A 17,379-nucleotide genomic window follows, 5' to 3' on the forward strand; every position below is an offset into this window, starting at 1 on the left:
AAAGGCCTGCCAATAGAACATCCATTCCCCTGAGTTTCTTTTCACTGGGAGTGGTGTGTAGGAGGAAGGGAGGAGCCCCTGTCAGAAATGTGAAAGTCCATTGAAGCTCTGCAGGAAAATAGTTCAGAATTCCACCTTCAAAACTGTGCTGAAATATCCAGAAACTGGTTTTTTTTTGTCCTCATGCAGAATAAACTGCATCTTCGTGATTTCCCTGGACTGTACCCATAGCAAGGTCTCTGATATGTGGCTTGCAATGACCTTTCTATTAATCAAATTCCTATTTGTAATTGAACAAATGCAGAAGGAATTGATTATCACATAAATAGAAACTTTACTATATGTCCAGTGCATATGTTTGAGTCTCCATTGTTAAATAACTTTGTTTTAAGGAAAGGAGGTTTTCATGATGTCGTTGAATCTAGTAACAACATGGAACACTAAGAAACTAACCATACTAGATGAGTTGCAATTGGCAGTTGCAGAAAACCCATTTAAAAACTAAAGAATATGCATGAGACTTTGGCACAGGGAAAAGATGTTAAAGCTTTTCTGATCTCTCCTCTCGTCAGTTATATTTCTGATCAAATTGGGAGGAGAAAGAAAAAGTTGAACTACAGTAACTGTAATTGTAAGAAAACTACTGTAGAAAGCAAGACATTTTATCAATTTCTCCCTGAGTTAGGAAGGTGATAAAATGGTCTTGTCCCATTGGGGTCTTGGGAATTAGAGATTTTGGAAATGCAGTGATTAGGTTTGGGGATATTTTATATTATGTATTGTGTAGTTGTTTTCATTAATGTTACTGAAGACGATATTGCATTGTTTTATTGTACAAGTATGTACTGGTTGTCCACTTAGTGATATTGCTATTAAGATGATATAAGAGTCAGACTAAACATATATTTCCTGCAGCACTTTGTTGCCACAGATGTCCATGGTAAGTCTGTAAGCAATAAATGAACATAATTGCTACCTCCTACTTTTATTCCTTCAGTAATCAATATTGAGAACCCTTTTGCATTAGATTCTCTAATAATATTGTCATCCCACAGTGTCCTTTTATAGCTGTGTTCTTCATGAAAAGATATGTTTCCAGCTTTTTTGAAGCAGTGTTGGAACTAGCACCCAAGTCTGTTACTTTCCTCCCCACCAATATAGGAACAACTGTTTACAATTAAAAAAAATCAAGTGCTGGACCTTGATCTATCTAAAATGTTGGAATTTCTTCTAGTTCTATCCAGATATCATAAAAAAGAATATGCCATGAAAATATATTTAGCAGATATTATTATTTCAAGAGTTAACCTGTACTCTTCCCCCCTCCCTTCGCTTCCTCCTTCTCCATTTTACAATGGAGAGAGAACATTTTCTGAAGTAGTTCTGATCTAAACTATTTCCTGATGAACATTTCTTCACTGTTTTAGCCGATCATTTAGCTGCGAAAGGGGGCTTTTATTAGAGTTGTCAGTCTGAATCTAATGGGCAATCAGGCCTGTGGAGGGAAAATAAGTTGTTGCTTTATCTATTGAATGAGACAATCTAGAATGTTTGCAGAGCATAGCTGACATAGCTCAGTTATTAAAGAAAAAAAAACCTTGAAATGCAAACAGGTAATTGAAGTGATATGTGATAACCTGGCTGGTGGATAAAGCTACAGAAACCACAACATATGTCCCCAATTATGAAACTTCAGTGGGTGTATTTTTCTTCTTGGCTCAATTTCTCACTATGAACTAAGAGTACATAATAATAAAACCTTGGATGTCAGCCAGCATAAATAGACATTTTGGCTAACTCCAAGCATGCTTGTAGAAGACACAAAGTAATGCAGCTGTTGAACTGGATACCTTCCAATAAAGGATATCATTGCTCAGCCCCCAAATATCCTTTCTTTAAGTCAGAAATAAGCAGATATTTTGCATCTCAGAAATGCATCTGTTCATTTCAGTTCACACTAAGTGTATTGTTTGTGCCTCAAGACATAAACAATACATTTTTGTGCCCATTCTTTAAGTTGCACATTGTACTACAATATTCTGCAAAATGCAAATATTTTCATAAAAATGCGTTCCAGTTCCTAGATATGTGTAGACATTGAAAACTGAGTAAATTGGAATAGAAACTTGGATTGCTTAATTTTTTCTTCCACTCATAAAGTAAATGTCTGCTTCATACTTTAATTAACTTCATATGACTGCACTTCCAACAATATGGAAGTGGTTTACCCTTGTTTTCTTCTAGGATCTTTGTTAACTTGTCAGTCTAGCTATGGCTCTAATATACCTGCTAATCTTCCATCCAAGCATTAAACAGGACTAACTTTGATGCCTAAACATTTGAAGAATTGAAGAAGCTGTTTGATCAGGAGTGAAACGTTTTCAAAGAAAAAACTGAGGAAGCTCAATTGCCTATTGGAAAAAACATCTTTGGGACAACCATGATCTGGATGATTGAGAATTTCCAAAGACATATATTTAAGACAGTGAACAGTTAAGCTGTGGTATTCATTACATGATCTTTAAATGGGAAACAGGTGTGTTCATGGAGGACAGATCTATCAAGGGTTATTAATCTTGAACCTCTCTATTAAGGCCAGCAAATCTCCAAATATAGTTGCAATGCAACAATTATAGAAGAATGGCCTGTCTCTGTCTCCTGCTTGTAAACAGCCCAGAGCATCTGGGTGGCCAATATGAGAAACAAAATGTTAGGCTGTGATGGGCCTTATCCGACAGAATTGTTCTTTAGTTCATTGCAATCCTTTGCTATGACTTGTAGTTTTTAAATGATTAGAAGTCAGGACCTTTGAGTTTTGTCAGATTAGGTACAGAATTACATGTTGGTTTGCCTTAGATGTATTCTTATATTTAGGTTTTTATGCTCCCCTATCCTCAACAGTTCTGGGTGGCTCATGACAATCAAAGAAAATACAATAAAATCAATAAAACAAAAGATAAGATGGCAAGTACAATGAAAGGAAGAGTTTCATTCTCCCTTGCCAAAAGTCTGGGCGAAGAGCCAGCTCTTCATAGAAGAGCTAGGGTCAACTGGATCGGGGGTGGGTGGGCAGAAGGGTGGCTTGTTGTAGAAGGTGGGCTGAAAATGTACTCTTCCATATTCCAATAGATGACATTGTTTAATTGAACAAACCCAGAGCCTGCCAACTCTGCAGGTTTAAATTGGCCAGCAGATGTTATAGGACATAAGCAGTCTCTCAGACAACTAGGCCCTGAGCCATTGTAGCGAGCCATCTAGTAAGAAAGATGGTGGCATTATAGAATGTGAAATTTGTGAATGGTATTTCTTTAACTGGTATAGCCTGCAATATCTTTGTCTCCAAAGAAAAGTGGAAGGTGGAGAGAGGTTGTTAATAATTTTGATGGAAGCTGGCTGGAAAGAAATGTGAGGCATGCAGGTTGGGGGCAGGGAAGAGGAGATTGCTGCTGGGCACTTAGAACTGCAGGATAGGCAAAGAAAGCCATTGAGTTCTATTACTACATATTCCTTCAAGAACTATTTTTACTCTTCAGTTTCTGCGTACAGCAACATCCTTCCCAGTGCACGTGCACACACACACACACACAACACATATAATGTATATTATATATATAGATTTCCAGAGTCAGATTATTTAGGGTTCCAGTGGTATGGGCTAGCTGAACTGTTACATAATATCTTTTAAAAATCCTGCAAAACTGGTGAAATGCAAGATGACTAGAAAAGCACAAAATTATGTATATTCAAAAATTGGAAAAAAGAAAACCCAACAAACTGCAGACCAATCTGAGCCTGTTACCTGGGAGGTGGAGGTAATACTTTTCAGATTTGCAGATGATATAAAATTGTGCAATAATTAATGTATTAGAAGACAAAATGATCTTGATAAGCTGGAAAATAATCTATAAGTAACCAAAAGAAATTTAAGCAAGATGAAGATCTAAGGCAACACAAATCAGATGTAGAAGCACGGGACCATTCATACATGAATTGGTAATAATATTTAGGAAATAAAATGTAATAGAAAGTTATAAAATATAATAAAGTGGCTCATTTCCATAAAGAAATATTTCTTGAAACAGTTTTAATTATAAACTGAGTATGAGTCGACACTGTGATGGGGCTGCAAAACAAAGCCAATACCAGTTTAGGCACCAACAGGAATATACTTCCAAATCATCAGAAGTAATTGTTCCAATACTGTACGCTGTTGTACTGTCTCTCACGCAGTGTCACAAGTCTTCTATTCCTCTCTTTGGGAGTTTCTTGTCTACGCTGGTGTTTCATTTTTGTAGCGTTTGATTGCACTTAGCCAATCGCCTGATGTTTCCTTGGAGGGCTGAGAGAGAGACTCCTTGTGGCGTACAGTGAAGCCGTTACCATGGCTAGTCCACTGTGCTCTACAGTAGAAACCATTTTATGGCACACATACCCCAAGGGGTGTTAAGGGTGTCTTACCCCCACAGTATTTGTTTCCGGAGCGTAAGACATCTGTGTACCAACTTTGGTTGAAATTGCTTGAGGTGTTCCAGAGTTATGTTGAAACACACACGCACAATCCATTTTAGATCGGGGTCACCAACCTTTTGGACCTCAGGGCCAACCAAACTCATAATTTTAAATCCCAGGGACCACTAACCGGTTCTGTGGGCATGGCATGGCTTGATGGTCATGTGACTGGCTGGGCATGGCTTTTATGTAAATATAAATATTTATATAAATGTTGATTCAGGCAAAACAGGCAGGCAGATTGAGTTGCTCACAGAATCATTCAGTGATCTATCTATCTGCCATCAGCTAGCTCAGTCTGTCACAAAATTTGCTTGCCATGAGTCTGCACTGAATAATAGAACCTTCAGTCCTAAGGGAAGTTCGGCTGTGCTTAAAAGCAGAGCCGAAGATCTAAAGACTAGCTAGAAAGCAAAAAATCCAACCATTTCCTGCTTCCTAGCTAATCTAAATCTCCCACAGCTGATCATCGGAAAAAGGAAAAATAGCAATTTAGCAGGCAAGTTTGCTGGGTAAGGAGTGAGTGGGCGGGGAGGGTTCCAGTGGGCCATGTGGGTGGCACAGCCTTGTGTTTCTGCACAGCCTGGATTAATTGTTTTTTGGGGGGGGTGCTCTGGAGGTGAGATTTCTCTGCGGCCCACCAAAATTTTCTCATGGCCCACCAGTGGGCCGTGGCCCAATGGTTGGCAACCGCTGTTTTAGATAGATAGATAGATAGATAGATAGATAGATAGATAGATAGATAGATAAAGAAAAGAAGAAGTAGAAAGAAAGAAAGGAAAGGAAAGGAAAGGAAAGGAAAGAAAGAAAGAAAGAAAGAAAGAAAGAAAGAAAGAAAGAAAGAAAGAAAGAAAGAAAGAAAGAAAGAAAGAAAGAAGATAGCTGCATTCACATTATTTCTGTGGGAGAAAACCTTGTATTACAAAAATCTATCATTTCCCAGATTAGTTACTGTAATATTGCTGACTAACATAATTCTTGATTTGTAGCAAATCTGCTCATTATATATTGTAATTTTTGGAGTATAAAACTCATTTTTTCCACCCCCAAAAGTGGGTGGAAATGTCTGTGCGTCTTATATAGCAAACGCTGCTGAAGCCCTACTCACCCTTTGGCCTCTGCCTTCCAGCAGTTTGCCTCCCTGCAGCAAACAACCTGGTTCAGCTTTAGCACAGCCTAATTAGCACAAGCAGCTGATTGTCGGTTGAATCAGCCTCCTGACGATCAGCTGTTTCAGGCTACAGGGTTTGCCATTGTCTATTGTCGTCTCTGCCCACCCCATTTGACACCCATTCTGATCGCCGTTGCCTGGAATAGGCTGAAAATGGGGGACGCGGAGGCCAAAAACGGGGCACATGGAGGCTGAAAACAGGATGTGGAGGCCGAAAATGGGGCACACGGAGGCGGCAATAGACTATGGCAATCCCTGCAGCCTGAAACAGCTGATCGTCAGGAGGCTGATCCAACTGACAATCAGCTGCTTGTGCTAATCAGGCTGTGCTGAAGCTGAAACAGGCTGTTTGCTGTTTGCTGCAAGGAGGCAAATTTCTGGGAGGCAGAGGCAGATTTTTTTTTTCTTGTTTTCCTCCCCAAAAGCTAGGTGTTTCTTATACTTCGTAGAGTCTTATACTCCAAAAAATATGGTAGATAGCATCTTCATTCTGTAGTTCCATTTCTTATCACAACTTCAGGAACACAGCTGTTGCCCATTATTACTAACCATTAAAGAAGAATTTGGAAGAAAACCTCCTAACAAGATTAGGCTGGAAAAAGAGTGAGAATTTAAGAGTGGGAGCCAGATTCATTAGAAGAATACACATTCTTGGCTTGTTTCTTTGGCAGTGTCACTACAGGAAGGAGGTGATATTGAGCAGATCAGAAATTCTTAAAATCAACTAATCTCATCCTAGGACATTTTTAATTGCTATTGTTGTTGTCAGTCAGGCGTACCTTTTAATTTCTTTCCCTCTGTTTCTAAATTAATACTATTGTATTATCTATTTCTTTTTTATTTATTTGCTGCTATCTCAAAATGGAACGATTATATGCTATCTGGTGTTGACTCCTAGTGACACATAGATAATTCTCTTCTCCCTCTGAATCTTCCAGCTCCATTACCTTCTCAATTTCGGAGGTTCCTTCCAGTTCTTCAGGAGAGAGTTCAGAGACTTGAGGGATTTAGCAAGTTCATTATTCTCTAGCACATATTTATTTGCTTCTTTATTTATAAAAATCAGTTTCTCTAACCAACCTTTCGCAAACATAGCATGCTCCTCTCCAGATTTATTCAGACTTCAACTTTCCTCATTGGAATTAGATCACAGATGAGCATCATCAAAGGAATTCTTAGGAATTTAAATCCCAATATATTTGTAGAACAAATTTTAGAAAAGATTGAATCGGTACACATTTGTTTGCCTAATAACAAGTTGTAGGTTGACAACACTTCCCTAGTAAGTAAGTCCACATAAATTTAAATAATATTTGGAAGATAGACAACTACACCCTGTCATAGAATCACAGAGATGAAAGAGATGATAGAAATAATCTAGTCAACTTCCTTTTGCTCAGGAAAAGATCCATATCATCTCTGTGATAAATCCTGATTTCCAGTGAAAGGAGAAGTCACCTCTTTATGTGCAGTCTGCTTCACTATCTGACAGCTTGTACGGTCATGATATCTGGTTGTGTCGTCTGGGCAATGCCAATGAATTCCAGTGGATAACACTGGACAATATACTCTTATGTCTTCAATTTAGAGCACAGTTATCCTTTGCCTTTGGTTGCCTCTGTAGCTATTTGTAGTTAGATGGAATCTCTTTTTCCTCTGATGTCTGTTTGTTATCTATTCTATGACTCAAGAAAGTGCAATTGGCTGAGTGGTATATTTATTAAGAAACAGATAATTTACATAGAACTTAAATCTTTTAGTTTTGATACTCAGCAGCTACTTGCTGCCTCATTGTCTCCTTCAGCATTGATAATCCCAGCTAGTATGAGCATTGTGAAATAAATCCAGATGTGGTTGAGACTGGATTATGGCAACTATAACCTTTCGCTTTTGAAACACCAGCTGCTTCCAAAGTTATCCAGTAAAAGTTTTGTATATACATATGTATGTTTTTCTTCAACATATTCTCAAATGGTTCAGATTAAATTGCTTATTTTCTTATCAGATAAAATTCACTAAATTTGGCTTATTTGTGGAAGTAAATACACGCTTTGGGAATAGCCTTTGAAAGCTGTGTGAAAAAAGCATTGCTCTCAATCACTTCTTATAATTTATTTATTTTCTCTCTTGTTTTGTTTTGAGATGCCAAGAGAAAGGAGACTATTTCATTATGTGACACAGACTTTGAAATATATGAGTTTAGAAATGTCTTTCTCATGAACTTTCTCTTCTTGTGTCACAAAGTGCAGCATTTAGCCAATGCTAATTATGGCAGAGGCAAAGAAATGGAATAATTTTATTACTGATTTGTTTTATTTATTATTTCGATAACTGTTGAGGTAATTCCCCATTAGGAGAATGAACGCATACAAGGAGACGTATTTGAGAGTAGTGTTTGAATAATACACATACAGCACACAGATACACTGTACAGTAAATGTAGGTTTTTACTTCCAGAAACGTTATGCAAAGTCCAAACAAGCAATCCAAAATCATTCACAGGTAAATCAGTCAGTTTTTCAATCCAGGGATAATTCAATAACAAATTCCAGTGTCAAAAACAGTTCAGTATCAGACTTACATTAAATCCAGAAATATCAGTCAATTAGGAAAAATGGAGGAAAGGCAATACTTTCCAACAGAAGGAAACAGAGATACTCACTCAGACACACTCTCTTCTGAGACGAAGACGAAACAACCCAGATTTCTGGCTCCATCTTATGGCCGTTTGTGAAACCACATCTAATTACAGTTTTGCATTTTCTTAAAGATACAGTTTTAAAATGTCTATCTTGGTTTATATATTTCTAACCCAAATAGCTGTTAGGTGACTCATATTCCTAACAATAACAGATCATTGTTTAACTACAGCTTGACCCATGTGGACCACAGTCTGTTTTTGAATGGCATGCTGAGACCCATACTCCAAAAAGTTGACAGAATCTGGACAAAAATAAAACAAAATTACTTCTTAATTAATATTCATATTATATTACTAATATGAGTATTAGTAAACTGACCATTGCCCTCACGTACTTCAGAAATTTATCCTCCAAAACTAAAAATTACAATTCAGTGGCAATCTCAGCATGTATGTGTTAAACATCTCTGGTGAATATAATGCTATGGGATTCCTACTCTATAGCTTCTTTCCATGTCATCACAGTTAATACTGTACTTACAAGCCTAGCATTGGACAGACAAGACCATCTGACCCTGAGAATAGGAAGTGAATTGCATATTAATTGTGATCAATGCTATTCATTCAAAGCCACCAGGGTCAGTTTCAGGCATCTGCACACCATCCAAATTGTGCAATCAAAGCTCCACTCATTTTTATGTGTAAGACACAAATATGGGTGGAGCTTTCATCATTCATGATGGCCACCAAATTGATTTTCTTTAAACCACACCTGCAGACATCCCTATTCCATTATATTCTTCTGGAAGATATAAAATTACTATTTTCAGATTTGAAAACTATGAATCAGCATTTGTGATAATTATGTGTATATTTTAAAAAATACAAATCAGGAAGGTGTCTGTAAAGCAAATGTTTCCTGTTCACTGTATTACCTTTCTTAAGTCAGTATCCATTGGACTCAGGAGACTGAGGAAGAAAATAATGTTGATAAAAGACCTGTAAGCCTCTTAAAAAAAAAGAAGACATATCAGTGGAAACACTAGAAATAATTTTAAGCAAACATAAAAAGACAGCAGATTAAAACTGAAGCAATAAATAATAATCTGTACACAGTAAATTAATACAGTATTATCGCAGAACTAATGTAGGACTTCAGGAGGCATCTAAACTTTATACATGAGAAGGCCTAGGACAGATTTAGGAGAAAGTGATCCACAGTGTGGTGTCATCACTGAAAAAAACTACCTTGAAATACTGTAGCTGTCAGTCTTAATTGACAAACTTTTCGTACTCTGGAATGATCTTTCTCCAGAATTCCTGTCCCATGGCTGCTGTCATGGTTTCAGAGGCCTACAACAGAAGGAAATTGGTCACACAGTAAAAGCTTGCAGCTATAGAGCCTCTTATGGAGTTTACTTGACATAAAGATTCTGCTTTTGGTGACAGGCCCATTACAACTGTAATATCTACTTGACAGTTAGGTGGGATTTTAAATCCTCTCAGGCTAATCAGGCTAAAAATAAATGCCTCTGAAGCTCTAGGCTTCTGCCATTGGGTTTGCTAGGTATCTCAGGTATATGAATGAGTCTATGTGCTTCACTCCATCCTCTCACTGTAAAATGGGGGGGTAATAGTGAACTCTTAGAAAGGAGATAAGCTAAAGAAGAAAATAATGATTTCCATATTTACTGTATATAACTTGGTGTAAATGAGGAAAAAATGTTTACCACATAGTCCAGTTAAAACCATTTTTTCCCAGGAATAGGTCCTCTTAACATGCAGCTCTAGGCAGATGAACGACAATCCAGTCTGCCTCCTGCTTTATTCTGATGCTATGTTTGATTAGAGCTGATAAGTTACTACAAAGCACTTGCTGAAATCAGCAGGTTGGGCACTGAACAACTAAATAAACAACTAAAACATGGACTTGGTGCCAATGTTCCATTGCTTTCATGTGCCCATACTCCCTGTCTGTGCTCATATTGAAGGCAATCTTTATATGTATGCTGTTTTTTTGAAAGCACACTAATGAGGTATGTAATATTAATTACTGAATTCAGCCCCTGTAATTCAAATTTAAGGGATTACTACCTTGATAAAGGAATGGATGGGTCATCCAAATTATGTTGTTATACTCTACAATCATAAGGTAACTTTCCTGTAATCCTTATGGTGTCTGTCTCCTGACATAGCCTATCTCAAAGAGATGATATTAATCTTGAAAACTTTTCACAGTTTCTTCTGTCTCATCTTACACAAATAGAATCAAGGCAGGGTTATTTTGAATTTCTTTGTTATACTTTCTTCTTTCCCAGGTCTTAGTTGTCATTTTTTCCACCCTTAATGGCTCATCCATTCCTTTATCACAATTATTTTCACATTCTTTTAGAAAAAGTAATTATCTAATTCTTCTATGGAAAGTTGGAAGTGTGAGAGGAACACCTAGTGACATAAAAACCACAGGAAATGCTGGACAACATTTCCATGGAGGAAGGCATAGGTTGCTTTAGTTGTTCTCTAGTTTCTTGCAACACTTAGCAGCAGGGGTGGGATTCAAATTTTGTAACAACCGGTTTTGTGGGCATCGCTAGGTGGGCATGGCTACATGGGTGTGGCTAGGTGGGTGTGACTAAGTGGGCATGGCTAGGTGGGCATGGCCATGTGACTGGGTGGGTGTGGGTTGTTTTTTTGCAGCATTCCCCCCACCCATTTTTTGGACCTCCTGGGCCTCGGGGAAGCCTCCTGGGGGCGTTTTTGCTCCCAGAAGTCTTCCCTGGGGTCCAGGAAGGAAAAGAATGGAGCATGGAGGGCATGCATCACCCCCCTGCGCTCTGTTTTGGTGCCTTCTGGGCCTCAGAGAAGCCTCCTGAGGGTGTGTTTTTGCTCCCAGGAAGCTTCCCTGGGGACCAGGAAGGCAAAAAATGGAGGGGGTTGGGGGGGGATGCTGTGCCCCCCCTCTATTTTTTGCCTTCCTGGGCCTCAGGGAAGCCTCCTGGGTGAAGCAGTAAGTAAGCGAGGGGAATCCCAGCACAGCTGATCATAGGATCAGCTGATGGTCGTGAGGGAGAAAAAAAAGACCTTAAGGAGTGACTGGGTGGGGAAGAACGCAGTCAGCGATGTCAGGCATGCGCACAATGTTGCGCATGCGTGATAAGGACTGACTGGGCAGTGAGGGGAGGGATGGGCGGAGAGGGGCGGGACCAGCCAGGGCATGATTTGCTGGTTCTCCGAACTGCGCAAAATCATAAAATCTGGTTCTATAGAACCGGTCCGAACCAGTAGAATCCCACCCGTGCTTTGCAGGCCCAGTTGCATAAAAACCAAGTATACAAAGCTATGGGTGTCTGTTAAGGTTCTACATAATCTGAATGTTATATTTGCTTTTAAAATGCCATCACATTTTAGCCAAGTGGACCTGAAAGCCATGTGATAAGAAAGATAACCTCTCCATCTCTGAAATTTGTCTGAATGGATGTAAATGAAATGGATAAGTCTCTAAAGAATAGAGAATTTAATTATCTTGCAAAAGAAGTGTAGCCTTCCATAGAAAATTTCTCTGACCAGTACTATTATGATACTGCTATTAACGAGATGGTTTTATTAAAAAAATAAGTGAAAATAATTTTATTTCTAATTCAGAATCAGTAGAATTCCCTTAACAGCTCTCTATTTGTAAATAATATGAATCCACATAAATGAATTAAATATAAGACATTGAATGTATTAGGCAGTCACAAAGATTGCAAAATTATTTATTATTTATGTATTAATTAAATTTATATACTGTCCATCTCGCTGTTTAGGGCAAATTCATTTAGTTTTGCTATAAACCCCATGTATAAACTAATTATAATCCCTGGTATATTCATGGTTTATAATCCTGCTTTGTTTGTTTTGTTTTTCTAATGTGAAGAGTAAAGCAAGCCCAAATGAACTGCATGCACAATTCCATGTCTTTATGTAGCATTCCAAATTCCTGTTTATTGCTTTATGCAAACACAGCATCCATTGAATGAGAATAAAATCATCCAACAGAAAACAAATATCAGACAACTTTAAATCACTGCTTCTCTCTCTCTCTGAAATATGTAGTATTAAGGAAACTACATATATTAAAATGTACTTAAACACACTGTTGTGTGTGTAAGGAATCTGTTCTGAAGAAGGCAGTTATTGTTGGTGAGGAACCTGGTTGAGTAGAAAAAACACCTCACCTACATGGTCTCACCTACAGTGCCTAATCAGTTTGCCTCAAAAAGAATAGGTTTGCTATTTGGTGGTGCTTCAGCATTCCAAATTTGAATTAGCACATTTAGTGCTGCTATTTATTTAAAATACACTAACCTTTTCCATTGAAAAATAGCCCAGTGAATGATAGAAGATGGAGAATTCAGCATTTCAGATAGCAGGCTGGACAAACAGTTTTCTCCTTGCTATTTGCTATTCTCTTGCATGGATTCTTTTTTTTTTATTTAGATGCAGAAACATTTAGCGATGTATCATGTAAATCTATATTGTTATGCTACAGTGCTGAAATGTGTGCGCCAGTATGTCTGCTGTGAAAGCTAGACATACAATGAAAACATTCCTGAAAAGAAATGTATACAATATTTACCTGAACAACATATTCTGAAATGGTTGGTTTAGTTTTTTTGAAAAAGACACAGTTTTTCCCTTCCTTCAATGTCCCCTCCCTGCAACCAAATGTAATTTATTATGGCATGTAGTCTTCTAAGTTGGGTAGGCTATAAAAACTGCAAGAGAAACAAAATTATGGCTGCCTTGGGAAAAAAATACTTCTATAGGCTCTTCAGGTTTATCTCATTCCAGAGAACAAACTGGATATGACTGACATACAGTTAACCCTTGGATCCCTCCCTCACTGCCTTTAAAAAAAATAATGAACAACTGGTAAATTGTTGCATAGCAAATTACTTTATTTTCAATCATACAGTATGTGGAATTATGCATCAATCATACTAAATATGATTCTTTCATCCAAAAATGGAGAAATAAAGGGAGAGAAGATGATTCAGATATTTTGTTTTCTGAAATAATACACAATATGGTGGCTGTAGGCTAAACTGGTCCAAACTTTATGTAGAATCTACTTAAAATGACCTTTTCCTGCAGCCCTCTAGATGTCGCGAGACCACAGTCTCCGCCAACACAAGGAGGTTTTGGTTTACATTCCCGAGAGCTGTGTTCCCTACCCATCTGGAAGAGTGCCAAGAAGATTTGGCACGCTTTGAAATCAGACTAACAGTTGAATTTTGGTTTGGGGATGGAACAGCTTTTTCCACCCTACTGGAGAGTAGCAAGTTTGCATAGGGGAATTAGCTGTTCCCTGCCAGTTATTTCTCAGCACAGCTGCTTGAGACAACTGTCTCATGCCATCTAATGGTAGAACAAGCTGGTTACTAGGCAATGTGAAATTCAAACGGTGCCAGTGTGGAATGTTGGCAAATGTAAGCCTTGAGTGTTGTCTTGAGTATTATATGAGTGAGAAGGCCAGGGTAGAAACTGAATACTTAATATTGTGAGGTAAGGATTGGTCCTGAGAACACCATAGTGAACACTGTGGGATGTGCAGTTTGATCAGAATGTGTTAAGCTGATCCAGCTAACTGTTCATTTGAGTTAAACTAAGATACAGCTTTTATTCATATTATATAAAGTAACGTTGTTTGAGTAACAGGTCGAAGATAGTCACTTTGAATTTTGTTTTTAATTCATGAAATTCCTTGCTGGAGATTCAGTGCAGTCCAAGGAAGTGCCACTGATGCAATCGGCTTTGCATAAGGCCCTAGGGCTAGGCAAACAGTTGAATCGCCAGGGTTGCTCAGCAACCTTCTTATCAGATGGCTTAATCGCAATTACATAATCCTCTCCCATTGTTTCTTTCTCTTTCCCAGCCAAAGAACAACATACAGGCTGAAGACACTGACAGTGAAGTATTTTCTGTGGGAAATTTCAATCCTGTAGTGTAAAATTTCTGTTTAAAGCAAATATGCATTTCAGAGGAAAGAACAAGGTTCTTTGTTAGAAATTTCCAGATCAGATAAAACTGGAAGGCAGTACAAGGAATTTTAAGCATTTTTACCTTCCAGATTATCAAATCCAATTCCTAGTGAATACACAAATATGTGTCCATGAGATTTTCTTGGTAACAACAGAAACTACTTTTTTTTTCCAACTTGCCTACAACCCTGGACAGGTATTCCATTCTATCCAAATGGTAACTATACTAGAGCCAGCTTTGCCTATTGGCCTTGGTTAGCTAGATAGTGCTATCTCCAGAAGAATGTTATGCTAGGTAAGAGTTTGCATTATAAATGAATGCAAGCAACAACAACAACAAAATCTGTCAAGCAAATGAACTGAGAATGATCTTTTCCTTCTTATTACTTGAGATATAAAATAGCAACAGCAGAAAGTAAAAGATAAGATATAGAAGCAATTAACATTTTTCTTCTGCATAAAAAGTTCCATTAAAATCTAGGAATATTTCTTGATCCAATGGTACCTTCACCTCACTTGACCTTCCATAAGGGTTTTTTCCCTAGGCAAATAGTACCTGCTTTCTGGTGTGACATAATCCAGTTGTCAGTAGATGGCATCAGTTAGCTAGAGCAAAAAAGAAAGAGTTTAGATTTGCCAGATTGCACATTGCAGCACTCATGACAAATCTTATTTTTTTAAACAAATTTTATTCAATTTTTCACATAAAAACAAAAAGCTCTTTTTAGTGGACAACATATTTCCGGGTCATCACTTTTACATACAAATACGACAATAGTTATACATTCATATATGCATACTTAATTCTATTATTACCTTTTCCATTTCAAACTTTCAGAAAGGAGAGAAACAAGCAAGATAGTCTCTTACATTAATCTCAATCAAAACATCTTTTCGTTTCATTTCAATTATTTCAAATATAATCCTTTAATATTTATTTTAAAAATAAAAATAACAATATATGTTTGCCTAATAAAAAAAGTTACCAATATCTCTCCTTCCTTTTAATAAGTCTGTATTAGCTTATTAATTTAAGTAGTTCTTTAATCGGTCATATTTTCTTTCCATCATACATTCTTTCTATAGATTGTAGATTAATACAAGTTTTAACGCAAAGGAAACAAGTATAGGTTTTCCCCCTCTTACTGCTTTGAGTGTGACACCTCAGTGGTTAAAATATACCTTTATTCCCTCATCTTAATTCCCAGTAAACCATTATTTTTAAGTAGTTACAATAATAATCATTACATCTTTTCATTTGGATTCCGCAACATATTTTTCCCCCTTAATTTTATTTCTAATTTCAAAAGAAGTAAAAGGGAAAAAATTGACTATTCAATTTCTGGTCACTGATATTGACCTCATTTTTAAACATCTTCACATCCATTTCAATTATTACAATTTCTTCAATAAACCTTAACTTTTCTTTTGAGAATAAAAATAAAGATATATATTAGTCTAATAAGAGTTATCAGTATCTATCCCTCCTTTAATAATCTATATTACCCTATCTTCTAAGTATTTTTTTAATTGCAAATATTTCTTGTTACCCCTTGTCACCCTGCAGAATCCCCTTTTAATTCATCAACCATTATCTCTGAAAAATTTCTTTTCATCATTTTACTATTTCTGTAGTTCTTTATTTCATGCACCCGTTTCTTACTGCCTCTCCTCCCCCTCTTTTTCTCATATCTTTTCTCATTCCGGTTTATATCCCTCTCTTTCTTGATATCTTCCTTTCCCCTTTTCTGCTGGATCTTTCTACCTCTCCTGATTTTACAGGTATTCCCCTTTTTGATTACCTTCTTAAATCTCAACTTTTTAGCCTTCCTTCTTTCCCCTCGTCTTTGTAGTGTTCTTTGTGTTAATTGTCTATTTAAGGTGGCTTCTCCTTGAATCAACTCCTCCTCCTCTAAAGTTCTTTCTTCTTGTTCTTCAATCGCCATTTCCATTTCTTCTAACACAGAGCAAAGTGATTCGCCTCTTTCCTGTAGTAGTTCTCTCATATTTTTAAGTTCCATTTTTAATTCACAAAGAGATATCATCATTACACACTCTTATATTTTATAATTGTTGAAGTCCACAAAAAACACTTTTACTTTCCTTCTTTCTTCTTCCAGTTTTCTAAAGTTCTCAGTTGTTCCAGCCCAGGGTCCATACCAAAAACGTCAATCAATCCCACAATCAGTCTGTCCTTGCTCCTTTCTTTATTCTGGTTCAGCTTTCACTTTCTAAGATTCTTACTTTGTTTCAATATTTCTTTAACATTATATCAACACAAGTTCATACAGAAACAGGATGCTTTCCCTTTTGTTTGAGTTCAAGTTTTTATCAGAAGATGGCACTCTCCGTTATACAAAGTCCTCACCTTTTTCCCATATTTTTTTATTTAGGGTTTTTCGAACCTCAATATTCCAGCACAATCCAGTCTCCAATTTGTAAATTTTATTATTATTATATTTTGACAATCTTAAGTCCAGCTTTATTTTATGCCTGTTTATTGCCGAAATATTTTAGTCCAATTTAATTAAGTCTTTAGTTCCGGCTTCTTCCTTTCCTGGTTCGAAGCCCCGCTTAGCTGTCAAAATTATTTTCTTAGTTTTTTTCCTGTCCCTTTGTATTTCTGCCACTCACTTTTCTTTTCTTAAAAGTTCAATGTTACCTTAATCTTGGGGTACTTTTTGTTTAGTTGTTTTGTCCAATTGTCCCGGTTCAGATGTTATCCACCTCTTTCTTCCCTCCTGCACAAATCTTAGTCCAGCTTGAGTCCTCCTCTTCGGGGTGGCCATTTTAGACCACCACTTCAGTCGTCTTCGGGGGGGGAAACCAAGCCCAGGAGGGGAGATGCGGCTCCCCTCAACCTGGCTTGCGGCTTCCCCTTACTCCACTGCCCCTCCAAGGCAGCTTCAGCCCCTAATCGTAATGATCGGGGCTCTCCATCGAAAGAGCACAGACCATAGCCGTGGACAGTCGCGATCTACAGTCCGTCAGCGAGGAGGGCTCAACCCGGAAGCCCACTCATGACAAATCTTGAA

At 37.5% G+C, this 17,379-nt stretch overlaps 1 protein-coding gene and 1 long non-coding RNA gene across 2 annotated transcripts in view; one reads left to right on the forward strand and one right to left on the reverse strand.

Annotated features, from left to right (window-relative positions):
- The window catches only part of SPTBN1 (spectrin beta, non-erythrocytic 1), a 187,786-nt gene that overhangs the window by 42,886 nt on the left and 127,521 nt on the right, over positions 1-17,379 (forward strand). The window lies entirely within an intron of this gene.
- On the reverse strand, positions 7,923-9,745 carry LOC148132746 (uncharacterized). Its single transcript, XR_015746887.1, has 3 exons — positions 9,616-9,745; positions 9,257-9,330; positions 7,923-8,623 (listed from the first exon to the last, which is right to left on the reverse strand). It is a non-coding gene; the product is annotated as an uncharacterized LOC148132746 (long non-coding RNA).

The sequence above is a fragment of the Notechis scutatus genome, chromosome 1 (genome assembly GCF_049901735.1).
Source record: "Notechis scutatus isolate UNSWTSFEM ecotype Mainland chromosome 1, rNotScu1.2, whole genome shotgun sequence".
Classification (NCBI taxonomy): domain Eukaryota; kingdom Metazoa; phylum Chordata; class Lepidosauria; order Squamata; family Elapidae; genus Notechis; species Notechis scutatus.